Below are 13,802 nucleotides of genomic sequence, written 5' to 3'. Positions count from 1 at the left end.
TTTATCTTCTTTTTTTTTTTTTTTTTATTTAGTAATTAATGTTGCATCAATTATGAGATTATTATATGAGTGACACCATGTTGGAAGAACATATATATAGTACCTCACATTAAATCATTATTTTTGGTTATTTTGTATAAATTAAATGTCTCAAATATTCGTGTTTTTTTCTATTACGTGTTTATAATTATTTTTCTATGATTTTTTATGAAGAAAAAAAAGAGTGGTTATGCTAGTAAAGTAAAATTGAAATTGCAATCGAAATTGATAGTAACGAGTAGTAGTAGTTAATGAGGATAAATTGATCAAAAGAGAAGCAAAGGGAAATACCATGGAATCGATATGACTGACATCTGGAAAGAAATTGGGATCCTGTTGTTAACCTTGCATAAGTTCTGGGTCGCATTCGAGCGGAGTATTCGAAAGAAATTGGTACTTTCGATGTATCTCTATAAGCCAATTATTTTCACCATTTTTGTACTGACAGCATAACAAACGCTTTCAATATCTGCAATTGTAATATCATAAAATGCAAAGTGATGATTTTAATGTAAATATATAAGATATTATATATATATACGAGTTAAGAAAGTTTTACGATTTACGTAAATATTATAATATATTATTAAGGATTGAATTTACGTGTTTTGAATTGAAAGATTGCTTATAAATTATTATATATAATTATAGTGTGAAAATTGTGAAGATTATTAACACATTTCACACTATATTTGCCAGATTTTTAGATATAAAATTATTATGATACTTTAATATATATCATTTTTACTTTTACTTAATATTAAATGAAAAAGAGTATTTTAATTCAATAATTGATCGATATCCTGTTAAAATTTAAGAAAAAGATCTTATTTGTTGCATTTTTTTTGCGTCTATATGATAAAGGCGGTTATTTATTTATAAATAAAAATACACATAACATAGAATATAGGATTATCTTGATCATCTATATGTTTTTTAAAATCAAAATATTACATTACAAAGTTATACAATTTTTTCTCAAACATTAAATATTTAAATTTCATTTAAAATCATCGATTCCAACAAACAAGTATTGCTTTCTATCGTGAAATTTCAATAATTACACATGTCGTTCATAACTGCATCCAGCTATCCGTGATACAAAAAGCAAATAGTTCTCAAGCATGCAGTCCTCTTTAAGCAGTCATTCATCATCGTCGTTGGACAAGTGCAAAAAGAAAAGAAGAAACCGCGAAATCTTCGATCTTAAGCGTTGAGCACGCGCGTTACAAAGTAATAATTCGGTAAATACAAGGAGCGTGTAGAACCGGTGTTAATTGCGCATGCTCAGTTACTGGCGCACATGCGCGTCAATAAAACGTCATGTTAAAAAGTGCATGTGTTACATATTTTTGTCAGAAAGACAGATCTTAATTAACTGCACAATGAAGGGAATCATAATAAGTTAATCAGTTATGATGTTTTTATATATCATAGATAATGTAATATGATCGCGACGAGGATAACATTTTTGAAAACGCTGATTACGCCTTTCATTTTTAGGTTAGGTCCTATGGCCATATATTCGTCGGAACTGCTGTTTTTCGTGCCACGATTCGTGAGATCAGACAGATGAGGAGCGAAAGAAAGAAGAAGGTCCATAGACTGTGAGTATACCGCTGGTTTGTTATAATTATTCGCTGTAAAAACAGAATACAAGATGAAGGCGGCGATAAGCAGCATGTTTTTGCGACTGGCCTCGGAACGAGGCACCACGAAGCCAGCCGGACTTTCTTATTCCTGTCATCCATTAGTTTTGCTACGTCTATTAAAGTAACGCGACTCGACTATGCTTGACTTCTCTTCTTCGCTACGTGCATTAATGAGTAGGTGCATCGAGAACGGTCTAATCAGCCTGGGATCAACTCGTGTGAGTCGCTGTCGTATCAAATTGAAGGTCGTTCTCCATATTTCTTTTTCTTATAGGACCGGTTGTTTCATTGCGACTTAGTCTTTTGGTCTTTTTCGTTTGCAAAAACAAACGATTGGTAAAGATTTCGATTGATTCTGACGACAGAATGAATTACTTCTTGTTTAATGGCGAATGTTTCTTTCTTAGACAATTTGGAATAATTTGGAATAAGGATTTCAGTTTTGATAAATTATATAAGTATTGTTATAATAAAAAAGAAGATATCTTGTTTGATTTTTGTATTCTGTTTTATTAATTTCTACAAATATACACTGATTTCATTAGTACTGAATTTAATAATGTATATAAACAAATTAATGTGTTAATTACAACACGTATAAACAAACAAGCAAGTAATAAAACATGATGGAAAATTTGTAATTTTATGTTTCAGATACTTGTACTATGCGAAATGATTTATTACTGTTCAATAAGTTTGTAGTTTCTTTAATTTGATTGATGTCTTCCTTCAGGTTTGTGCTTGATTTCGCTTATATAACTAATTTAAACTTACTATGTAATTAACCATTAAAAATAAAAATTTAGGAAGCTTAATATTTTAACAAAAATTCTAAAAACATTTTCTTTAAAAATTGAAATATATTATTATTCATTTAAATTTATAAAATTCCAATAAAGTAAATCAATTTACTATAATTTTTGAATGAAAATAATTATTACTTTACCGTGATACACAAATAATTCATCTAAAACAAATTCCTATTGCGATTCTATCTCGAACAAGAATGCTCGCTTCACGTTTTTTTTTTTGCAAAATTGATCCATGCATCCACAGAATTTCTCGGTCGATCATTTCTTCCGCCCAAAGACATCAATAACTCGTTAATTAGAATCTTCATGCTTCTTCCTCGGTTTCTCTCCAAGGGTGGTAAATAATCCCGCCGCATGCTCGATAATTATGTAACCGCGACGAATTTCCGCTTCCTGAAACGTCTTGATACACGTCAGTGTGTTAATACTGAGACGCTTCACCGTGTAATTAACGCGGACATCTAACATTTTAATGCGACGATGTCCAGGCACGAGCCCGTGGAGAAGAAAGCCGGCAATGATTTCACGGACAGGGGGATATCTTTATGAACGAAATTTCCTACATTCTACAGGTTTTAACGCTTTCGTGCTGTCGCCGTTCGTCCGCGACGTGGTTGACGTGGGACGTCGTAAATAATATTCATAAATTAAATGCCCATAATTCCAGCTCCGAGCAAAATTTCTCGCGCGAGTTTAATCCGCGTTAATTTCCACGATATAAAGTTTTGCAGATGTTAGCAAGAATGTCGAATCGTTTCGCGAGTGACTAGTGTTCGATTTGAGCGAGTCGAATCTATCGTCTTTGGCTCATCATCTGTTACGACATCATCATGTTTTTTGCGTTTCTTTTAAATTCGCGATGAAGTTGCAACGATTATTACGCGTTGCACGAATACCTGTCCGATCAGTAAATCACTGGATACTTGTTAATTTTAAACACAAGCTTAATAATAAAATTTATCAAACACGAATTTCTTATCTTTTTTAATATCCTGATTCGAGAATTTTTTATTTTATGGCTCTTCGTGCTTTTAAATGTGTGTGGAAATATGCACAAAATAATCGAGGTTAAAGTGCACGTTACGATATATTTAAAGATCGAGATAGATTTTTATTTGTATTCGTTTCTATTATAGTTTCGTTTCTATATAGGTGTGTTTACATAATATATTCAATTTGGAAAATATAAACATTCGTATAAATAACTTTATCATATTCGACGGTGAAAGCCTCAAATCTCTCTAATCTATAAATAATCGTATGTAAATAAACATACATGCTCGTTTCATAAGCAAGGAGAGAGATGGCGTTCCTCGTCTCGTTTATATAAATAATAGGAGTAAAGTAGAAGAAGAAACATGTTGCCTTGCCATTTCCATGCCATCCGCGCAATTAACCGGTTATAAAATTGAAAGGAGAAAATAGAACATCGATCGATCGCGAATTCGCGTGGAAGAAGACACGTAAGAAAATGCGGAGATGTTTCAGCTTGTCAAGATTTGCTCCTTCTCTTCTAGATTTTCTCGTGTGAGTTTTTTGATGAAAAAGTTAGAATTCTTGGATAGCATAAATCTTCCCTCGTTTCTTCTCTCGAACAGAAGGTGGGGAAATCTGGGAAAAGAAGAAACGTTTTACGATGGTTTTATCGTGATTGCTACAGGATCCCGAACGGCCATTTAGATTCACGGCTGATTTATCGTCAATTTTACTTAAGAGTACTCGTGTACGATCGCGGGCTGATTTTTTTAATATTTTAGCTTAGTGATCTCGATACGATTATGTGCCTAGTAATTTCGAGGATTATGCAATTTATGGCGGATTTAGAAATTTTCATTTTATTTATTCTTTTAGATTAGATGTAATAAATCTTTAGAGGAAATTATTTCTTTTGCAACTTTTCATTTTTTTTTTCAGTGATTTACTGATTTTTAAAACTTTAAGTTAAGATTAGAGTTATATGATAAAAATTTAAAAAAAATTATTGATACGTACATATTTATTTTAAGATCTATTCAATTAGATTTTGAAAAATTATAAATAAATTTTTAATTAATTAATTAATCATCTGTTAATATTAATTATTCTCACTATATTAATTTTATCGTTATGAAATTTATTTTCGTGATTTTCAGCCCAGAGGCAATTTGGCGGAAATAAAAACACTTGTTTTAGAAAGTGGTAGTAGGAGAATAGAAATTTTTTTGAGGCAAAAATGGTTATTGACCGCGAAGATGAAAACGGAGATATTTTAACTGTAGAATTTTTTTCAATCTCATCAACGATATATTACGCTTCGTGTAATCGAGTATGTATATTTTCGATACGAATATATATTTATATAGAAGTTATATTTATAAGATATATTTAATAGAAGTTTACGCGAATTGAAATAAAAAATTTTACGATGTCCTGGAAAGAGCCTGATGCCTTGTTGGGTTGGAGTAAAGGTTCAAGGTTCGTGCCATTCGTGGGGACAATAACTGTAGACAGAGGATACGATAGCCGGGGAGAAGAAGAGTCATTAAGTAAATCATTCTTTGGAACTATGTATGCATGAATTATTCATGCATCGCTCTTCTCGATAATTCTTCGAAACAGGAGGAAAGTGAAACCTTCAGTCAAGTTCATCGACGTTGCCTCGATGAGCGAGCAAATGTTGTCGATAAACTGTTGAAACTGTATTTTTAATTATTTGGCCAATTTATATTTCATATTAATTTCTTCAATACTTTCTATCGATAAAAAATATTGAAGTATTATATATATATCAAATCATCTCATAAATAATATCATTTTACAGGTCCAATTTTTTGTTCATTTAATTAGAAAGTTTGTCTAATATTAATTTTGCAGTAAAAAATAGATGATTTTTTTCTGCATATAAAAAAATGAAAAAATATTTTCGAACAAAGAATGAAAAAATATTTCTCAAAAGATCTGTGAATCATTCGAAATATGAACACATTATTTTCGACGAGATATCGCTTTTATGCGGTCAAATACAACTATGACGTCAAGGGGCACGAATAACATTCACGAAAACGAATCTTCAATTCTTCTCTTTCTTTTTTGCATTCTTTCCAACGTGTGTATGTGTGTGTGTTCTACCCTCGAGGATCGAGAAACTCGTTCACCGCTTGCACAAGCTTTTGCATATCCCTTTATAAAGCGACTCCATCGAAGTCCAATACACAATCGTAAAAGCAATGGCTCACGCGAGCGACTTAACTAAATCGCGCAACCGTGAAATTACGCCGACTCACGCGTTTATTTTTAATCACGCACATACACAGTGTGTACCGGTATCGCTCTAATTTGAATATCACCGATACGATTACTCCACCGTTTGCTCGGGGAACATTGTGTTCACTTACCTGTTGGACGTCTTAATCGGCGAAGTTACGAGTTTAATCGATCTCGTGTCTTTTGCTATTTAATTCGTGGGAATTTGACACAATATCTACACAATGATTTGGAAATGCTCGACTAACAATTTACCAATAATATTTTATCTTTGAATATTCTATAGCTTCTCTCTCTTCGTAATATCAAATATTATCAAGAATTATGAAAAAATATCCAATCCAATTAAATTCCTACATCAATAATCATTCACATATTTTATTTTAACATTTTAGCAAGAACAAAAATTCCAAAAATTCTAAATGTTATTAAATCAACCATCCAATTGGTTTTTCCAAATTCATCAAACAGTATTGCATCTAAAAACAGTTCGAGTAAGTAGTCCGTAAGCCTCGTTCATAACTCACTCGCGACATCTGGCGGGCATCGCTAACGAACCGAAAAACGCATTGGAGAGAAGGCAATCGCTCGAAATTTCACCGTTCGTCTTCGACAGTTTTAAATCATTAGCGATGCAAACATAATCACGCACACACATACACGCGTGGAGAATTCCCTGGTCGAGGAATACTATGTACCGCGACGAGCAACAGGACGTTTCTCCCATCACAGCCGGCCGGTTCCGAGAAATCGTACCGAACGAAAATAATTACCGCTCGCGATTAATTTTGCCGTAGCCATCGTTACGCGATCCCCTATCGGGCCGTGGATAATGCGTCGTAAATCACCGTGGCTCTGCTTCCCAGATGCCACGCGAAGATTTTCCACGAGTCGCGTTCCCAGGGGAAGCGAAGAGCGGAGAGGAGAGGCGATCGATCGAGTCCGTATCGACCGATTTAATTTATCTTGTTTGCGTGGCGCGAATGGATTTACGTGAAAACACGAGTTCGGGCCCTTTGATGCACTCGTAAAAACACTGTTTCCAACTTGATGAGCTTGTTGGTTAAGTCTCTCAGTGGGAACATTGCAACGAAAATTTCCACTTCTTTGAAATTTCGTTTTTGTTCCCTACAGTTTGGTTTTTTTTTCATGGTAAAATAAATGAACTGATACGCTCTGTTTGAACCATAAATTTAAATTGATTTAATATATATATTGATCTATGAGAATCCTTCTTATATTTATTCGAATGATGAAATCGACTAATCGTTTCTTTTCTAAAACTTTAAATATCCTGATCTTTAATTTGACAATGATTCCGTGCATCATTAATAGAGCTTCATTACCCCGAAAACGAACAGTGTTCTTGCACAGATAATAGGAAGTTCTCTTTCCAAAAAAATATCTCTTAACCTCTTAATCCTCCCCTATTCAATTTCTTTCTCGTTCGTCGTCAAAACTACATAAACGTTTTTATGTACCATCGATCTCCGCATTCCTCGCTATACCCCGGTTCGCGGTGTAAGTAACGTATTTGCATCGAGGCTCGTTCCATCGACGATTTGCACTACCGTAACCTATTACTCGCTCCCTTTCTCCCCCTCTCTCTCTCTTAAGAGCAGGACACAGGGAGAGAAAAGGCGCGAGGCGGACGTTTAAGTCGGATTTTCTCACAGGCATCGACAGGCTGGCGTCGATAATCCTTATCGTTTTTACACGCCAGCCACGACGACTGTGTTGCAGCCGATTTGTAATTTATTCCGCGATGTAAATAGGCGAATGCAATGGCGTGCTGTCGTTTCTAAAAGGGACAACGAGAGGAAAAACAACGAGGATTTTCATTTCTCTCTCTCTCTCTTTTTTTTTTCTTTCTTTTCTTCTCTCTTAATCCTTTAATAAATCCATTAGAGTTCTGGTTTCGCGTAACTAAAGATTAAATTTAAAACATTGAAAGAGTTTATTGGACAATTTGTGGTAAAGTATGTGTAGTATTGATATGAACGATAGTTTGAATTTCTATTAAATAGGTTTTATAACTGGATTTCAATGGAATCGATGGTCGATTCCTTTCTAGGTTAAGTTAAGTTGAAGTTCGAATTATATTATTTAAATTTAAGTAATTTGAAACCGGCTCACCGATAAAGGTAATTTGAGACTGACAAGTTAGTTAATCAAATTTGTTCGAATTTAGTTATTAATCATTTCGAAGTCAAATCTTTGAATTGAAGTAATTTGAAACCAATTTATGGTTTAGCCAAGTGTAGTCGAATTTAACCATTAGTCATTTTGAAGTTAAACCGTTTGAATTCAATAGTTTCAATTCAATATAAATTTGATACTTGAAATATTCTTTCAAGGTTTATGAAACTGATGTTCTTCTGCTTTAAACTGATGTTCTCTTTAATTTCAAAAAAATAACAACCATTAATTATAAATATTTATATACTAATATCATAGTATTATTAACAAGAGATAATCACGATTATTCGATTCTAGTGAATTTTTATAAGATAACAGTATATAGATCTCTATCGATTAGATCTAATACAAAATCAGATTTTTAATTGTTAAATTATTACAAAAGAAACTTAATTAAATAAGTTGAATAATTAAAATTTAGCAATACAATTCAGAGCAATACAAATACAAATTACATACAAAATTTTTCTGTGTAGGTAAAATATAGATTTGTCAGAGTTGTCGAGAATTTTTAAAGAATCGATATAGATTTCGAATAAGTAATTTGTTGAAAAGACAGCTTCTCCAAACGAACGGTTGATAAATAAAAATCACAAGGCTCGCGTGCATGCTCGTTAAAGCATAGAGCACGGAGGCGAGCTCATTCGTAGTCACTTCCAGAGAAAAGTTTTTAGAAATCGAATCGTTAATTCGATTCTGCTCGCACAGTTGGGCACAGGCTATTCGAAAGCGGCGATATCGAGCACACTATCGTAAATTCGTTTTCAGGAACAATACGAGAAACCTGGAAGATGCTCCTTCGATCTGTCCTACTTCCTCGCCATCCATTCCCTCGTCATCGCCTTTTTTTAAACATACACCTCTGCCGTGAGAGTGCTATGGAGAGATTGTAAAATCTATTCTGGTGGTGAAGGTATTAGCATTTGGACGAGTAAATTGACAGGAAGGTAGAAATTGATAAAAGAATTTTTTTTTTTTTATAGATATAGATGTATCTTCGTTTTAAGGTTAGATTGCTCTATTTTAAGAAATTTGGGATAATTTATCTGTGATAGGTAAAATTTTGAAACGTAGAGAGATATAATTTCTATAAGTGTTATTGAATGAGAATAAGAATAGACTAGAAATTTAGTTTCTTAATGATTTTTTGGTCTATTATATTATAATAATAACTTGTTAGTTTTTTTGAATAAATTCTAGTTTATAACAAATATATTTTTTTGAATAATTATTTTGATAATGATTCATTTAAAGATTGCATAAAATATGTAGTATGCATATCTTTTATAATTTCTTCATCTTATTTTCCCATATAAATTTACATATGTATATTAGTTTCTTCAAGAAAGTGCAATCTTGCTCAGATTTGTATCACCGGTACAGGACATCCTGTATTCTCGTATGAATATATTTTTCCATTTTATGTACTAGAATTATCAATATATATATAAATGTAGAGATAAATAATTCCAATAAAAATCAACATTGAGTTTATTAAAGACAATGTATAAAAACCAAAAAATTTATCATTTTGTTAGGTTTGTTCTATGTTCTTATCATATTTTTATTTTAATTCAAACATATAATTTCAAGAGATATATATTATAGATATAATTTGTATATTTTTTCGTGATCCATCAATAAAATTTTAATTTTCTTTAAAATATCTTTAACAAATTCGAATTTACAATAGTTTATCAAAATTTCATTTCTTGGAAAAATATCAGCAAACTTTTTTTATTTAATAACACTATAATAATTCGTTCAATTTTAATAATAATGAACATATCAAAACGGCCCCCCACACGAGATATCCTCGAATCTTTACCTTTCTCCTCCTCTTCCTATTCCTATTCCCATTCTCTTCCTTTCCTTCCTTTTTCACTTTACAAAAGAGCGTGGCCAAGTTGTTTATTCAACGTTTGACTTCTTGCATTCTCTTTTACCCGGCGTACCGGCATAGGAATAATGGAGGAAAAAGTAATGGTACACAAATTGCAAGGGGAGTGGTGAAATATTGAGGCACCGTTTAAACACACCGATAAAGGCGCGGGCAAATTGCGTATAAATGTAACTGTACAATGACAGTAAACGCGGTTGGTTGTGTTTTTACTCGTCCCGTTTCTTTTTTTATTTTTTATTTTTTTTTTCCCTCTTCTTTTACCCCTTTATGACGATACTGTGCATCGATTCGAAGTAGATCGTATTTATTATCGGGCGAGTCGCTTCGAGGTACGATATGACAGGGGGCAATATGCTACTTTAATTTTCGGGATTTATTACCGTGATAAATATTTATGCACGTTAGGATCGAGAATTCGCGGATGAGGACGGAAATATTTTAAACTCATGTTTATTAATAGCACGGCGATGAGGTATTAGTCAGTTGGAATATTTATTCGACGTTAATTAAAATTTATTGGCCAACGATGGTAAATAATTAATTGAGATTACTTGTTTTCAGCTTAATGTGTGTGGCAAGGATAATTGGTGTGTCGACGATGTGTGATAAAAATGTCTTGAAACGAATGGGCGTTTAAAGATGCGGTAATTGAAGTGTGTTGGTTGAAGAGATTGGCAATTTTGCTTTTGATGAACAAATTTTCCGTTAATAGAAAACGTTTTCGAGAAAATTTTTGAATTTAAATAATTTTTCTCGAGCAATTGTGCTTGTTGGATGCGAGAGATAAAGAATAAATTTATGTACGTATGAAAAATTTGATATTTCGTTCATCTATCTATTGAAACGAAATCTCTTGCTCAATTTTTTTATAGGTATCTAAATTTTATTTTATTATTCTTACATATCAATGGTGTGTGCATCACAAGTGACCAAGTTCTTCGTGGCGAACGCTGCTCGTTAATTTTTTTCATAAGATGATTGATATATATATCATAAAAAAGTGATTAATTGCTCATCACCGATTAATTGTGAACTGCAATTACATTTTTTTTTGCTTTTTCCATATTACGTAAAATTATATAATCAAAGTGTTTCTCTTTAAATGGTAGAGAATGGTGTTAACAAAAAATGCAATAATCGCTCGCGAATTAAAAGTATCTCATCGTCATACTTCTTAAGCACTTTATTATCACAGAAACATAGAAATTTATTATTTAGAAACATAGAAATTTATGTGTGTAACTCGAATCGTAAATTATACTCGCATATTTTGTGCTATCGACAGGTAACTAAAATTCTTCTCATAGCACGCCTCGAAGGGTGTTAATTAAAACGCACAAAAAAGAGAGGGGAGAGAGGAGAAGAAATGGAAAACATTCAACTTTGTTGTACCTGATCCTGTTCGAAAGTTAGAAAATTCTTAACTTTTTTCTAATTTCAAATAGAATTCTCCCCGTTCCACCTGTTTCCTCCTCCTCATTAATAAAATCGCCTTCGAATACATCAACGCCGTGACACGTGTCGTTAATTAGAACGGTGGATACCCTCTCCTATATGCTCTTATCTATTTACAAGCTGCTTTATCGCGGTCTGTCGAAAACGTTACACAGCCTCATATTTTATCGCCGACAATGTCGCCCTCGCTTCTAATGGTTCTTTGTTGTTAGCCCATGTCATTTTTTTTAGCTCGTACACCGTTACCTTCCTGGGGGAGAATAATTTATCTTTGAAACTCCAAACTAGGTTGATGATTCCCGCCATGTTTTTAAAGTATACGTTTGAAATATAGGAAAATTGGATATTTATTAGATGTCATTAGATCTGGGTCTCTTTTTATATGGTGGATGTATTGATATACGTTGTTCTATGATTTTTACACGGTATTTTAATATTGTTATATATTTAATACTGTTTTAGTAAATTGTTCCTTAAGTTTGAAGTAAAATAGGAAATGTTGTCATATCAATGTTGAAAAGTAATTTTGTTGTTTAAATAGTTATTAAAACGAGTTGAAATATTTTAAAATAAAAATTAAAAAGAAGTAAAAATAAATTAGAATCGAGTTAAGGGGATTATAAATAAATAATTTTATTAAGAACTCACATTTTTTGTTACATTTAAAAAATTTTCTTATCAGAATTTATACTTTTTTTTTTTTTTTTGCTTTCTATATTTATTGCTCTTATTTTTCATTGAATTTTGCTCCGCTTTGTTCCACTAAGTTTAATGCGACTTTGTTTCCCGCGTTGAACAATTTCACGTGCACAAATTGACCGCATAATGGCCTGGTAATTACGCGATAACTCAAACTAGCAGCATGTTTAATAATGTGTTTATTAAACGCGTTGGCCGTATAATTTACGATATCGTTTCATGCTGCGACTTTGATTTGTGGTACAGGTGCTTAGGATACGGTTAGTTTTCGGGTGGGGTATTTGTAAATTACTTGACTTGTGCGATTTGCGGCCAAAGCACTGTTGCCGTTCAAGTATTTTACATCTTTGTTACACATTTCTTTCTCGTTAATTTCTGAAATTTCTTTCTTCAAATTTCATTTTTTTCTTTTCTTTTTCTCGATATACGATATATAGAAAATATTAAATTTTAATTTTAAAGTCAAAATTTGAAGAATATTAATAGGTAATTCTTAGGAAATCTTTTGATTCAGAGAATCAATCAATTAATTAATTCTAAATTAATAATATATATAAATTAATTTATTAATTATTTATTAATACAATTCATTGAAATAAGAGAAAGTCGATTAGAATTTTTTTAAAAAAAAGATTTCAATTAGAGAACAATTGACAAAAAGATATAGTATCCAGTTTAATGAAATCGTCGATTATTCCTCTTATGGGGAATAATCGCCATTTTCATCCTGTTTTGCGCCATATTTGCACATGATTGAACAATCGTGCGTGTTTTTCATTGGAAATTACCGGAATAAAGAAATGGTCAGAAATCTCTTCCACGTTTTAATGAAAGGGATTTAGCGTCGTTCGTTCAAGATGAATAGCTCGAGGAAACCTACGAGGCTGCGTTTTATGGCAATTCTTCGTGATCTCTGAATTGACTGCACGATAATTCAACTTTCTCTCTTCTGGAGTTTCATAAAGTCTTACGTTTTATGTATATAAACTTGCTCCGTTTCATTGCGTGAAATATAAATTGGTTTCTCATTTAATATTCGAAAAAGAACGACGATCCAGAAATATATTTTTTATCTTGTAAATGTCAAAATTTAATTATTAATCATTTGATCTAATCTAGTTTAAAGTGAATATGAATGATTCTTTCAATCAACATTTACTTCGATAAAAATTAATTTTAAATAATTTATTAAAAGAAAATTTAAATCTTTTTTAGTCAACGATATAAAATATAGCAGTATTTCTTGTCTTTGCCACTAGATGTCTATACTACTAACTTCACTTTCTCACAAGTGCTCGTCTTTATTCTAATTTCCTATTAGAAATTCAATCAGAATTTTTATAAGATAGAAATTATTAGATCGTTAAAAACAAAACTCTTAAGAATTAATTTTGGATCTTTTCACATTTAATTCATCGGCCGATGAAAACAGAAATATAAACCGAAATTAACCCACATCACGAGCCCCAAGATTTCAAATAATCAGGATCAAAAAAGAAACTTATAACGATAATCCATCACGATCAACTGAACAATTTGGCAAGCGACGAAACGAAGAGAAATGCATATATATTATATCTTTCAAATTGACCCAAACCTCAAACCGTCAAAATTAAAGAAAGAAACATCCAAACGATCCATCTTTTCACCTTCAATAATAATCAACAGAACAATTTGGCAAGCGATGAGAGAGGCGTGCAAAGCAAACCAAATTACCGCATCGCTTCTCGGAATTCCCCTCCCCCAATCATCATCAGCCCCGCGTCAAATTTCCCGGTCATCGCCGAGAATATGTTTCGT

General features: G+C 32.2%; 1 long non-coding RNA gene across 1 annotated transcript in view; it reads left to right on the top strand.

Moving 5' to 3' along the window:
* Positions 1–13,802, top strand: part of LOC102680793 — a 55,113-nt gene that overhangs the window by 17,326 nt on the left and 23,985 nt on the right. Inside the window, exon 3 of the long non-coding RNA XR_004149931.1 lies at positions 1,543–1,646. This is a non-coding gene — a long non-coding RNA (uncharacterized LOC102680793). The remainder of the gene's footprint in view (positions 1–1,542; positions 1,647–13,802) is intronic.

Source organism: Apis dorsata, unplaced genomic scaffold (assembly GCF_000469605.1).
Source record: "Apis dorsata unplaced genomic scaffold, Apis dorsata 1.3 scaffold_112, whole genome shotgun sequence".
Lineage (NCBI taxonomy): Eukaryota > Metazoa > Arthropoda > Insecta > Hymenoptera > Apidae > Apis > Apis dorsata.
This window is presented reverse-complemented; position numbering and strand designations above follow the sequence as displayed.